The sequence below is a fragment of the Fundulus heteroclitus genome, chromosome 6 (genome assembly GCF_011125445.2).
Source record: "Fundulus heteroclitus isolate FHET01 chromosome 6, MU-UCD_Fhet_4.1, whole genome shotgun sequence".
Lineage (NCBI taxonomy): Eukaryota > Metazoa > Chordata > Actinopteri > Cyprinodontiformes > Fundulidae > Fundulus > Fundulus heteroclitus.
This window is the reverse complement of record NC_046366.1, coordinates 29,398,927-29,411,713: the sequence shown is the minus strand read 5'-3', so window position 1 is coordinate 29,411,713 and position 12,787 is coordinate 29,398,927. Positions and strand designations below refer to the sequence as shown.

Sequence of the window (12,787 nt, the reverse complement as noted above, 5' to 3'; positions counted from 1 at the left end):
CTTCCTGGTGAACTCACCAGATCCTCCAGATTTAGGATTTCATTAACTCTCATGGGAACTGGCAGAATAAAATGAAAGGAAACTCAGGAACGGAAGAAAAGATTGCTGCAAATAATGAGCAGAATAAAGGCGAAGGATGTTAAGGGACTGAAAAGGCTCTGAATAAACAACAGCAAAAAAAAAAAAAACTCTTACTAATGGTTCTATTTTTGCCCCTGTGGAGTGTGAAATAGTGCAGCAGATGAAGCTGTGATCAGACGGAAAGCGCGCTGCAAGTCAAGTACAATTTGAAAAGCGAAAGAAAAACGAAGGAGTTCAGATGAGTAATCAACCCTCGACTCAGCCGTAATCATTTCAGACACTCGGGTCAAACTGGCTGGGCACGAACCAGGCGTCGTTTACATAAACCAAAGAACAACTCTTCCAGTATACATTTCAATTTAAGTTATGTTTTCATAGGAGACCTTCGGGCTAATATTGTTCAGGAGGAATTGCCTTTTACACTAATTACACCGAACCACACCTTCAAATAACCTTCATCTCCCACCGAAGCATGAGTAGAAGGAAAGAGATTTCAGCTGATTGGAGGAGAGAGCAGAGAACATGCAATAAGTCGGTTTGCTTTCTTGATTAATTTGAAAATGTAAAAGCTTAATTGCCTGGACAGTTCCACATGAACTATGCTTTAATAGAAATAAGATTTTAAGACTCGGGGATCAAAACTAAACTCCTCGTTAAACAGGTGCTTTGGCTACATTTGAAATACCAAGCGTGTGTAAAAAACCCCGTCGCTCCTTCACGGCGGGATAAATGTGACATCAGGCTCGCCGCTGGCCTCCCCTCTTTCTTAAAAGACAGAGCCATCCAAGCTAAGAGCTTGACATTTCACACCACATTATTCACCAGCATGCTCACAAACAAGGACACGAGGAAGACTTCTTAAGCGAGATTAGCCGCACGGCTCCTGATTGGGGCCCGCATGCATCCGCGGCAGATTGCTTCATGACAAGACGCCGCGGCTTTGAAGTTTCTAATTTGCAAAATTAGGGTGTGCACACAGGGACGGCGCTGTTGTGATATTAGAGCCCAGAGGCGATGTTGTGTTGTTTACCCATCAGAACAAATCAACATGTCCCAGAAAAGGACAACCTGAATCCTGTCTTAATTAAAGGAAAATGAGAACTCGGCGCCTCGGAGACGGCGCTCCGGTCCATCCTGTTGTTCGGGTGCAGGCACGGGCCCTAATAAAGATGATGGCTGCAGACGGGGGAAAAAGTGCGCCGTCAACCATTCATTACGCTGTCACTCAGCCGCTGTTTGGCGGCTGATTCAGAGGGAGAGGGTTGTTTGCCCGCACAGGAAATGATAAACTGTAGGTGGATTGTTGCGGCCGGATGGAAGACGGGATTAGGAAGCAAACATACAAGAGGGTAACAGATTCTCCATGATTTGTAGGAGCAGAACCGAAGGCTTCGTATAAATTACTGTTCAGAAGTGCGGTGCATGAAATGTTGCTTTAATTATCAACATATTTCTTTTTTTTTTTCCAGCCATACCCGGTTCAGTGTTTTGGCTGGAGGCTAAGAAAGCTGTTAAAGGGTCTAAAAAACATCCATCACAGGACCAACAGAGACAAAAAAAAATCACGCAGTTATCGCCGTGCTCTATTTACAATCCTCAACAAACCGTGGTAACATTTCATAGCTACGTTGCATTTGAATTATTATAAAACCAAAAAAAATCCTCTTAGCCTTTGTGTCTATCTGAATTATTGCTGTAACAATACATCCAGTTCACTAGATGAAACAATCCCCGATAGATGATGGGCTCACAAGAATAAGACGGGGCTCTTTCACTGACAGAACAAAGTTTCATAAATCATTAGCTGAGTTCTGAGGAATCTGTGATCAGTTTGTAGTTATCTTGGTCAGGCCTCCGTCAGCCTGTTAGTATTTTAGATTATAAGAAGAGCCATTCCTAGGCACAAAACTATGATAGTATATATAAATGTATAAATAAATTTATTAGGGTTAAAAAACATAATCATTTAAATCTTCAGTTCAGCCTTTTGTTGAACTTCACTTCTAAAAAAAAAAAAACTCAAACAATTTGAAAACACATCAGATATAAATGAAATAAAAAGTCGCTCTGATATAGAATGGGTAATATGTTAGGCACAAAAGGATGCTGATCGTTTGATGAAAATGACAAATCATTAACCCAGAGAGGGCTTTTCCTGACGAGGAAGGTTAGTCCAATTTGCTGAAATGTCAGTACAGTAACTCAAAATGGTCCTCAGTGGTTTGGATGGCCTCCACGGGCTTTTATACGCATGCCAGACAACACAAGCCATGCTCCTTATAAGATGACCGATGGTGTCCTGACGTATATCCTCCCAGGTCCTGACCAAACTCCTCGACAGTCTTAGGTGCACCCTGGTGGCGCCGGATGGACCTAAACATGATGTCCCTGAGATGTCCTGTTGGATTTTAAAGGCCAGGGGAGCATGGGGGCCAGTCAGTGGGATAAGTTCCTACATCCTGTAGGGCCCCATAATGCACCAGGAGGAAGCCAGGACTCTCTGCACCAGCGAAGGTTCAACCAATGGGTGTAAGGATGTCATCCTGATGCCTAATGGCGGTCATGGTGCCATTGTTTCTCCTGTACACGTCTGTGTTTCCCTCCATGGATATTCCTCCCCAGACCAACACTGACCAAAACGATCATGCTGAACAATGTTGCATGCAGCATGACGTTCACGTCTGTCCCCTGACCTCAGAGTAGGGGTGGGCGATATATCGAATATACTTCATATATCGCAAGTTTTCCTCCGCCAGATAGTTAAAATGACTTTATCGCGACCATCGAGTGTAAATTTTCATGGCAAGATTGAGCCGCTGTGTTTAATTCACTGTGAGTTTAGTTTTTCCCACATGCTGTGAACGCATCAGTCGCTCCTCCTCCAAACCAGAAAGCGCTCGGGCGCACGCACACAACAACAAACCCGTGTGCTTAACGTTGATGAGACAGCGAGAACTATGGCGACAGCGAGCTTTTCGGGCAGTGGAAGGATGTCGAACAAAACGCGGTAATTTACAAAACATGCCGTAACACCATTGCCACAAAAGGTAACAGTAGCACAAATTCGTTCCACCTAAAACGTCAACCAGTGCAAAATGAAGACTCTTGTAAACTCTGCGTGTCGTGGAGGAAAATGGCTAAAATAAAACATTTTAAATAAATTTTTATTTTGCAATAAATTTTTCAAACAAAAAAAAATTACATGTTAATATGAGATACACCAATGCAACTTTAGGCCCTGTTTGGCTAAAACATTTGTTATTCAAGGTTATTTGAACATATTGCGATATATATTGTGTATCGTGATATAGCCCAAAGATATCGGGATATTAGATTTTCTTCATATCGCCCATCCCTACCTCAGAGTGAACCCGCTCTCATCTGTGAACAGAATGGGGCGCCAGTTCCGAACCTGCCTGCTCCGATGTTCTCTGGCAAATGCTTGTTGAGCTCCACAGTGCTGAGCTGTGAGCAAGGGGCCTACTAGAAGACGCCAGGGCCTCAATCCACCCTCATTAAGTCTGTTTCTAATGTTTTAGTCTGAGACATTCAGGCCAGTGCCCCGCTGGATGTCACATTGTAGGGCTGTCATCTTGTTCCTCCATGCTCAAAGGAGCAGATACCTCTCCTGCTGATGGGTTACGGACCTCAGATGTTCCTCTCCAGCCTCCTAGAGTACCTGCCTGTCTGTATTGATGTGCTGGAGTTTGACTACATGTGCAACCTTTAGGGTCCAGGTATCAACTCGTGCTACCAGTAGTGACACTGACCCTGGTTTGATGCAAAACTACAGAAACGTGTAAAAAAGAAATATATATTCCACCTACAAAACTCTTCCTCTTTTTTGGGGCCGTCTCATTGTCTCGCCTTTACTGTGCCTGTTGTTAATTTCCTTAACATGCAAACAGCCGACGATGATTAACAACCCCCTCTACTACCAAACTAACAAGACCAATAAACCAGAAAATTCATAGTGATTTCACAATCTTCTGAGCACCAAAATATGGTTCATAGTTCTTTAGTCCTTAGGCACTTTTTCTTGTCACGGTTTAACAACGTTACTGTTAAACTTTATGTTTAACAGCTGTAAAGATTTGTTAAATGTTAATGGGAGGTTTTACTGGGTGGCTGAAGCAGTATTCTGGAGTACATACCCAGTCAAATGGGTGTATCAGGGCCTGGAAATATACATGTTTAATATTTTGAATCAGAGACAATCCAATGCAGTCCAAACTCATACAGAAAAAAAAACAGGGAAATAACCTTTTAGTTTAGCTCAGATTGTAAACTAAGAAGCAATCCCAACTTTAGTGTTATCAGCAATCAGTTATCTTTTCACAAAGTTTGCAATTTATATGAAGCTTTTCTGTCTCTCTAATGCTCTATAAACCATTTAAAACTGGTGGAGGCCTCTTCTTTACGTAATGGGTTTTGTCAGTAAATAAAAACCAGAGGTCTGAGTCGAAGTTCAATAGCTATCGAAAATCCAAAAAGACCTGAAAGCTACAAGCGACTCTTTTAGAGGAACCCCCGCTAAACTTTTACACGTTTTAACTGTGAACAACAGGCGTATGAAATCTAGAAAGTTATATCTGAAGTTTTCTCTCAAATACGTGAACAAATTACTGTATGTATCCCTCTCAATCGACAGTTCTGCTTGTTACTTCTCACAGTGAGCATGAGGCAAATGCGATTGCCTTTTCCTCTCTTTTAGCCCGGAGACTCGTTCTTTGCAGGTGAAAGGATTCTTTACCAACAACATTTGACCTCTGGATAAAAGAAGCTTGTGAGTCGTCTAAAAAAGATTAAAAGCACTACTAGAGCATCTGTAATTCTGTTACCTAGCAACCTTTTGTATCCTTGCTTGAAAGCATGACAGCTGCAATTGGTAACATCAGTGTAACATGGGTGAACGCTGATGAACGTGATTCCACATGCGTTTCTATAAGCAGTCTTCACACCTGGGTGATTTTCTGCATCTGTGGGTGGCTGTGAAAGTAGTGGAAACATCTGAGTTCAATTATTTGAATGGTTGAGTAAATAATTTTTGCCATTATAGTATTGTAAGCAGACTTATAAATCATGAATTTAAACTTTGCTAGGCAGTCCAGTTGAGTTTTGGACTTGAAACTTGAAAATACGGACCTGTGCGTAACAGCTGATCTCACCATAATAGTTACCATAAAGTTAGCTTTTTAGTGTTTATCATGTTAGCTCCTCAATGTTTGGCAGTCTTTTTCAATCTCAGTGTTTTCTTTCCAATCTAAGGAAACCCAGCAGATTGCATTGAGTCATTGCCTTGCAGCATTCGCTCGATAATGAGAATGCAGCCACAATGGACAGTCGTCTGCATGGTGTTGTTACGATTCCTCATAACGTGCATGCATGCAGTGACAGTGGAGAGGAAAACTCCCTTTTAACAGGAAGAAACCTCCAGCAGAACCAGGCTCAGTGTGAACGGTCATCTGCCTCGACCCACTGGGGGTTAGAGAAGACAGAGCAGAGACACAACAAGCACAGATCCAGGAATACTTTCTATGTTAGTGGGAGTAATGGCAGACTAACGCCATAGATGGCTGTGTCTAGAAACGAAACACAGCTAAGCAGAAACGCTCTGAGCCAGTTTTCTAGTCAACAGGATGAAAGAGAGCACAGTCAGTGAGATGCAGTCAAACCTCAGCCAGTAGAGCTACAGTATGTCCAGGAGAAAAACGGGGTCAGACTCTGGGACAGAGCCGGCTGTATCATCTGTGGACAGTAGCAGCTCAGCTGATCTGCATGTTGTCACAGCTAAACAGTTTTAGTCCTTCAGTTATGTCGACTTTTCCTAAACTGCTGTATTTCAACTTATTAACTCCTTTTTATGGGTGTTTATTTCCAATCTTTCTGCACATGTCCTTATCATTGTCCCCTAATTGGGCTGCGAGGACATTTTGTAACATTGTTCAAACATAACTTTTACTAGCGTTTAGTTTACTAGCATGCTAAATAAGCAAGGTCAAGTATTTATTTTCAGTTTCTGCTTTCGCTTATCCTTCTGAAATTCTGTTGAGGATGATTTTATTCCATTTTGAGCATTTTAGCAATTTTTCAAGAAACAGCGTTTCCCAAACTTACTCCCATGATCCTGAGGTTAAAACTAGCATAAACATAGCTTTGTAGCATTTAGCTTGCTAGCATGGTGTCATTGCAAAGTGACTGAGTCTAAGCCCATGTTCAGTCTTATGCTTTTAAGTGTCTTCTATTTAGCCCACCAAAAAAGTAAATATGCTGTTTAGTTTTATTTTGAACAATATACTTTTAATTGTGTACATTTTGGAATAAGTTGACGTTTTAGGGTCCACCAACACAGACGACCCTGGAATAGTCTGCGATGTTGGGTTGTTCGTAGCTTGTCGTGAGCAATGAAGCATTCTTGTTTTTTTTCCAGGGGGAGTTTTAAAAACTCTTTGCCGTGCCACAGTTTTAATTATGGAAATAATTTTGTGATGTTGTGCAACAATACGTTTGATTATCGTTAGATTAGATTAACAGCAGCTAGTCTTATTTATGTCCGGGGTACAGTCCCCAGATCCACAAACAGTAGCCCGTACTTTACTTTGGATCTAAGGTTTCGTAGTAAGATGCAGCCTTTTGCTTGTCTAGCAAAATAAAGACGTTCTCATGCGTCCTCCCCAGTGCAGCGTTTTTGATACCTGAGAAAGAGATGCCGCTGTGCCTAGAGTTTTGTATCTAATTTGCGTCACAGGAATTTCAGCTGTGACTCCTCCTTTCTGGGAGTTGCCATGAAAATGGGTTAATACTGCATGTTCTGGGATTCAGTGTTTTTACCTGTCTCTTTTGTTCTCTGGTGCAGTTCAGTCCTTTTTTTTTTTTCCTCCCATGGCTAAGCCCAACAGTGATATTCAATGAGGGTTTTAGTCACACTATATAAAATCTCTTTCTTCTGTCGGGAAACATTGCCTCACAGCTTATGCAAGCAAGATCTAAACACCTTTGAAAATCTTTTATTTCAGGATTTTTTTTTTTCTTGCCTGGCGTTTCCCTGTACACCTTCCTCTTTGTAAGGGTATAAGGAACGTCTGAAGGCCTTTTAAAAAAAATATAAACCTTCTTCTCCCAAAGTGTCACCTCATTCAACATGTGCGAGCAGGCTTTTTTTCCTCAGCCTTGCCATGTTCAGGTCTTATCCCCCATAGGGAGTGTTACTTTTTTTGTTGGAAAAGAAGTTGTAACCACCTTTGAAAAGCAGCAGAAGTATGAGGCAGTGTGGGAGATGGAGAAGGAATCTTGTCAAACTGATCTCAAGCAAATAGCATAAACCTGTACTTCCACAGGCTTTCTTTAAAGAGCAGATAAAATTTGTACAACTTTTCCTTTATGAGTGTGTTCAGTTGTTAATTTTAATTTCCAAATTAGAGAAATGTGTAGAAATTGCAAAAGCGGCAGCTTTAAAGTGAAGATTTATATTGAGCTTTGCTTACTGAAGAGCAAACGGTTAGCTGAAATGTTGTCTGAGAGCAGTAGCTTGGAAACTTAACCTAGTACTGTACCCGGGGATTTAAAAGCTTTCTGGGCTCACAGACTTCCTGTAGTTCGCCACAATGGATACATGTGAGAAAAAGTGTAATTTGAAACACAAAAAATTATGTGTCACTGAAATACACTTTCTTAATTTAACAATCAGTGTGGTGATTGTGTAACCCTGGTTACTCTTCCTATCGTCAGTCAGTGCTGCGTTTGCAAGGGTAAAACTGCACTGGAGTAACGTAGCATACTTGGCTCTAAAAACTCCAAGACTGCATGTTGTGAATGGAAAGACACTTGAATTGTCAGATGGCATCTTTTTTGATATGCTTTATTAAAACCGAAGGAAATTGTGTTCTTTGCATTTAACCCATCCCTGTTAGGGAGTGGTAGGCTTACACTGGAGAACGTTCGGGGGCTCAGGGTCTTGCTCAGGGACCCAGAGTGGCAGTCTGTGGAATATGAACCCGGGAACTTGCAGCCTCTCTGGGAAGCAAGAGCCCTGCTCTCTAACCACCAAAGGGTCAAATGTGTTCTCCTTCAGCTAATTATTTATGAGTAAACATTGGAGGCGTTTATCCATATAAAAGAGAAGCAGAAATGTTCAGAGACGCGATTTATTGATTGTTTTGGACACAATAAAGTGAAAAGTTGGTCAGCCTTAAGCTAACAAACGACAGCAGCAGATACAGCTCTGTGGTCTGGCTGCTGACTCCATGCTAGAGGTATTTATAATAGTCTTAACATTACAACAAAAATGGCGCCCTGGTTGGTGAGGAGAAATCAGGCACCTTTTCCATTGAGCTTAGCCTACTTTTCTACGTAGATGATTTTTGTGGCAGAAGTGCTCACTAAAATCCCTTTTCTTAATTGGTCACACATCTGTTTGACACGGTACAGTTAAAAAGGTTTTTTATCAAGCAAAATATTTTTTCTCTGACACTTCCACACGGTCAATTTACATAAGACATGTTATCAAAAAATGGAAGTGGATGTTCAGTTTTAAGGGCATGAGAAGTCAGAGAAAGTGTGTTTCAAATAATTTTTGTGCTTCAAAGACCGATGGAAATGTAGATTTTTTTTATTTTACTTTTATGTTGTTGGTTTTTTGGCTCTAAAATATAATATTTGGTCTTGAAGACAATATTATAGATAGAATATCATAACGGGTCTAGAATAAGTTAGAAATAAGCACACATAAGCTTGGTTTAAATATATCATAAATAGTTCCCAGGGGATTAAAAATGCTTCCCACTAAGTGATATCCAGTTTATGGGACCCAATTACACTACTGATGTTATTGAGCGAAAATGTCTCAGCATAAAATGAGGTAAAAATCAATACTGCATTTTAGAAAGCCCAACACAACAGAGTGAGACAGCCTCAGCTGTAGTCTTGGGTTGATTATGAAACAACATGCCGCTGGGCACAGACACGGAAAAGTCCCCCTCCTCTCAGAGAAAAGCCAGACACCGACACTCAAATCTGGACCAAGTTCTCCTCCACCCACACCAAGCAAATTACTACTGGGAATCAGTCAGAAAAGAGCTTCTACATCAATATGTTTAATCTGAAAAATTTTATTCAAACCGAGCTTATGTTGTGAGATGCTTCTTAGTTTAACACGCCCTGTTGTTGTCAACCCTTCTGTCTCAGAGAGATCAGATTAGAGGTTTTGTTCTCTAAGGCAACAAGAGTTTAAATGTATGGATTCAGACTCTTCAAATCAAACCTGATCCCAGGGAGCATTAGATCTAATTTCAACACCAAAGGTTTAGATAAGCTTCATTTAGTCAGTAATATGTTGATTTATTGGCATTATTTTCTTCTAGAGCCAGACCAGGGGTCTGCAACCAGCAGCAATGGAGCTCTGGCTCTTTGTACCATTCACATTGGCTAAAAATCATAAAGAACCAACTAATTTTAAATATGGATATGCATGTAGGTACAAATTCAGGTTTAAACAGTTTTTCAAATTTTTTTTTTTTTCAATGACACTAAATGTACCAAATCAAGACCACAAATTTGTTCTTGTAGTCATTAAGTAGGAAACCATGTGCACTTTTTTTCACAAAATATCAACATCCTGGGGAAGAAAATGTAGCCACCAACAGTTTTGTTTCTTTGTTTTTTATTTTAAAATGTAAAAATAGAAAAAAATGATGGTCTTTTAAAAAGTACAAGAAATGTCTCATGGTTGATATTTATCAAAAATGATGAGTTGTCCTTTTTTAAAAAGGTAATGTAACATTTGCAGCACTAAACGAGTTATAATGAGGCGGACTGTGGAGAAAAGTGGCTCTTTGGATTCTAAAGATGTCGCATCCCTGGTAAAACTGGTCTAAAAGTGGCCAAAGCATAAACTAAAAACATTCTTATTTCGTAATAACCACAAAAGTCTAAACAATGCAAAAAAAAAAGTCAGAAAGCATAACCTGAAACTTTAAAACACTCATTTGACTTAGAATCAATGTAATCCTTTATTTGTGATGTTGCAAAATGAATATCAAAATAAATTTGACAAAATGTTTACATTTTTGCACTTTATTGATGAAAATACGCATTTAAAAAAAGTTCTACACAGCAAGAAGCTTCCTCCAGTTTAGAAACCAGTTTCATTTTGTTTCCGTGAGAAAAAATTGTTGTTAATGCAGCAATAATCTAATTTCCAAGATCTAGACATGAAGAGAACACAGCGCTGAAAGTGTGTCACTGAGGCAGATCGCCAAGGGTTAAAAAAAAATGCAATGACGACAAAAATAAAAAGCTGTGTCATAAAAGTCCTGCATTTACAGATTAGGTGGGAGAAACTGGTTATATTGCTGCACTGCTCATTTATTACAACAAAGGACTGGTAATAACTGGGGTGGGGGGGTGGGGGGGGGGGGGGGGGGGTAGGTGTTTTCTCTGCTGTACTACTCATTCTCAGGTCTACATTAAAAATTCTCATAAATGTGTAAAACCAAATTTCCTCCATTAACCTTTTAGACATTGTTTAGACGTATTTATGTGAAGGGAATAAAAACTCACCTGTATGTTATGAACTGGAGTTACTTCGTTTTGATTAGCTTTGTGAGCTCTGCTCAAATGATTTCTTTGTCTTTAGGAAGAGAAGCTAAATTATCCTGGCTTCCATAGCAAGAGCTCAAATTTTCTAAAACCCAAGGAAAGGTACTTCAGAGATTTCTCCATTAAATTGCCGTTTAAAAAAACACTAGCTCATTCTTTATGAAGGCAAAATAAACATTATTCTGTCTGATCTTCAAAGAGCAGCATTCGTATAAATAAACATGAGGTCAACTTAAAAAAAAATATGCTGGAAGTTTGTGTTTAAGCTCTCTTTTCTTAAGTTTTTGCACAAATAATCTTTGCTCAAAATAGCTCTAAACAGGACGAAGGTGGTCAGGGTCAATTTTATATGTACAGGCTTAAATATATGCATACACCGGCACTAATATTTAGATAAGTGTTTTTTTCCCCCAAATTGCAGAGGAACCATGCCCTCGTGCACATTTTTTCCAAAAAAAAAATCACTAACACTGTATGTTCTGTCATTATTCCCCTCTGAGAACAGATGTTAAGCGAAAATTCACTGAATTTGCTGTTTTCGTAAAGAACGTCAAACATGATCCCCACTGAGAATGATCACTTTGGTAGCTATACTCAACATTCATTTATCCAAATTACGACGGTAATGAGCATCTTCCTCAAAGCTCTTGCAGACTCAAACACGTTTCCTTACGTTTATCCAGCAGATAAATACTTGGGTTACTCATTTTCTGTAATTTCTGCATTTCCATTCTTTGTGAAGAGTTTGCATTGTGAAAAGAGTTATACTAATACATGTTTACTGTTGGTAAAATAATACAGATGGCACCGCTGCGTGGTTAATTACTGTACGAGAAAATCCATTAAATGTGAATTCAGTGCATTAAGCGGAAATGTTGTCTTTTTTCCTGTTCTCAGCTTGGTTCATTTTCTCTCATAAATCTTCCCATATGGCGAGCAGCTTGATATTAGTGAATAAAACCACCCAATGACTCAGAATGACAAATAGTTGCGAGGTTTACTTTCGGACATGCAACATTTTATGCTAATATGGTAATCTGACAGAACAGCCCATCGGATTCTAATGCATAAACATGTCCACCTGTTCTGATCTTGGTCAGGACGAGGCTCCGCAGGCATGATGAAATCCACAGCTGTGTCTGATGCAGCTGAAGGATCCTACCCATGTTTAATCAGCTTACAGCCGAATATATTCACACTCCGAATGAGGAAACAAGAACAGTTGTGATGGGCTTTTTTTTTTTTTTTTTTGTCACTGAAATATTTATAAACCGGTTTGCTGAACTCCTAATTGTTCCAGACGTGTTCTGCTGACAGCAGCGAAACTCATTTGCACCGCTGTGCTTGGCAGAGATTACAGCTGAGGCTAAAGGCAAGAAATCAGATATCAGAGTCTGGAAGTTTTCTGCTGATTTTAGCCAGCTGTGTTCATGGCGGCTGCTTAAACAGCCTAACTATAATCTGAACTCCTTCAGGCAGGCAGGTGGGGGTGAGATTTGCTTCGATAAACAAAAAACTAAACCGCAGGGCAACAGGCTCAAACCAACCATGGCGTGGCGAATGCACATATGGGGATCTGAAAGTAAACAATTACAAAAGTGTTAATTGAAGTTGAAGATTGGCCCACAGACACCTGTCAGTGGAGTTTCTATGTTTTAAAAACTAATTTAGCGAATAATGAATCAATAAATTACAACCTTTATACTTTAATTTTAATTCTTTGGTTTCTCATACATCAGCAATAAAAAAAAGCTTTTGATTTGTCACCTTAAAGATTTATATTTTCATAAGTAGTGAAGTTTAAAATATTCTGCGAGTCAAAAAGTAATGGGCTTTCCTCCACGAGTCGATTTAGAGCCAAGCTACAGCCGGATATTTCAGTTACAGCCACCTGAAAGAATGATAAATGACAAATCAATTAAATCTTTATTTTATCGGTTATTTTACAGTTTTTCTGATATTTATCATCATTAATGTTTAGATATTCGCCGTGTTAGTCGTTGACTCTATGAAACATTCAGATTCTCCCAGATGCTGCTTCCATCAAAACATTTATACCAAAACTGTTTCAATCCAGTTTTGACTTTCATTCTTAGTGGTGCGTAAAAAT

The 12,787-nt window shown here is 39.7% G+C and overlaps 1 protein-coding gene across 1 annotated transcript in view; it reads left to right on the top strand.

Annotated features, from left to right (window-relative positions):
- The window catches only part of st6galnac5a (ST6 (alpha-N-acetyl-neuraminyl-2,3-beta-galactosyl-1,3)-N-acetylgalactosaminide alpha-2,6-sialyltransferase 5a), an 86,014-nt gene that overhangs the window by 63,359 nt on the left and 9,868 nt on the right, over window positions 1-12,787 (top strand). The gene's annotated exons all lie outside the window — the stretch shown is intronic.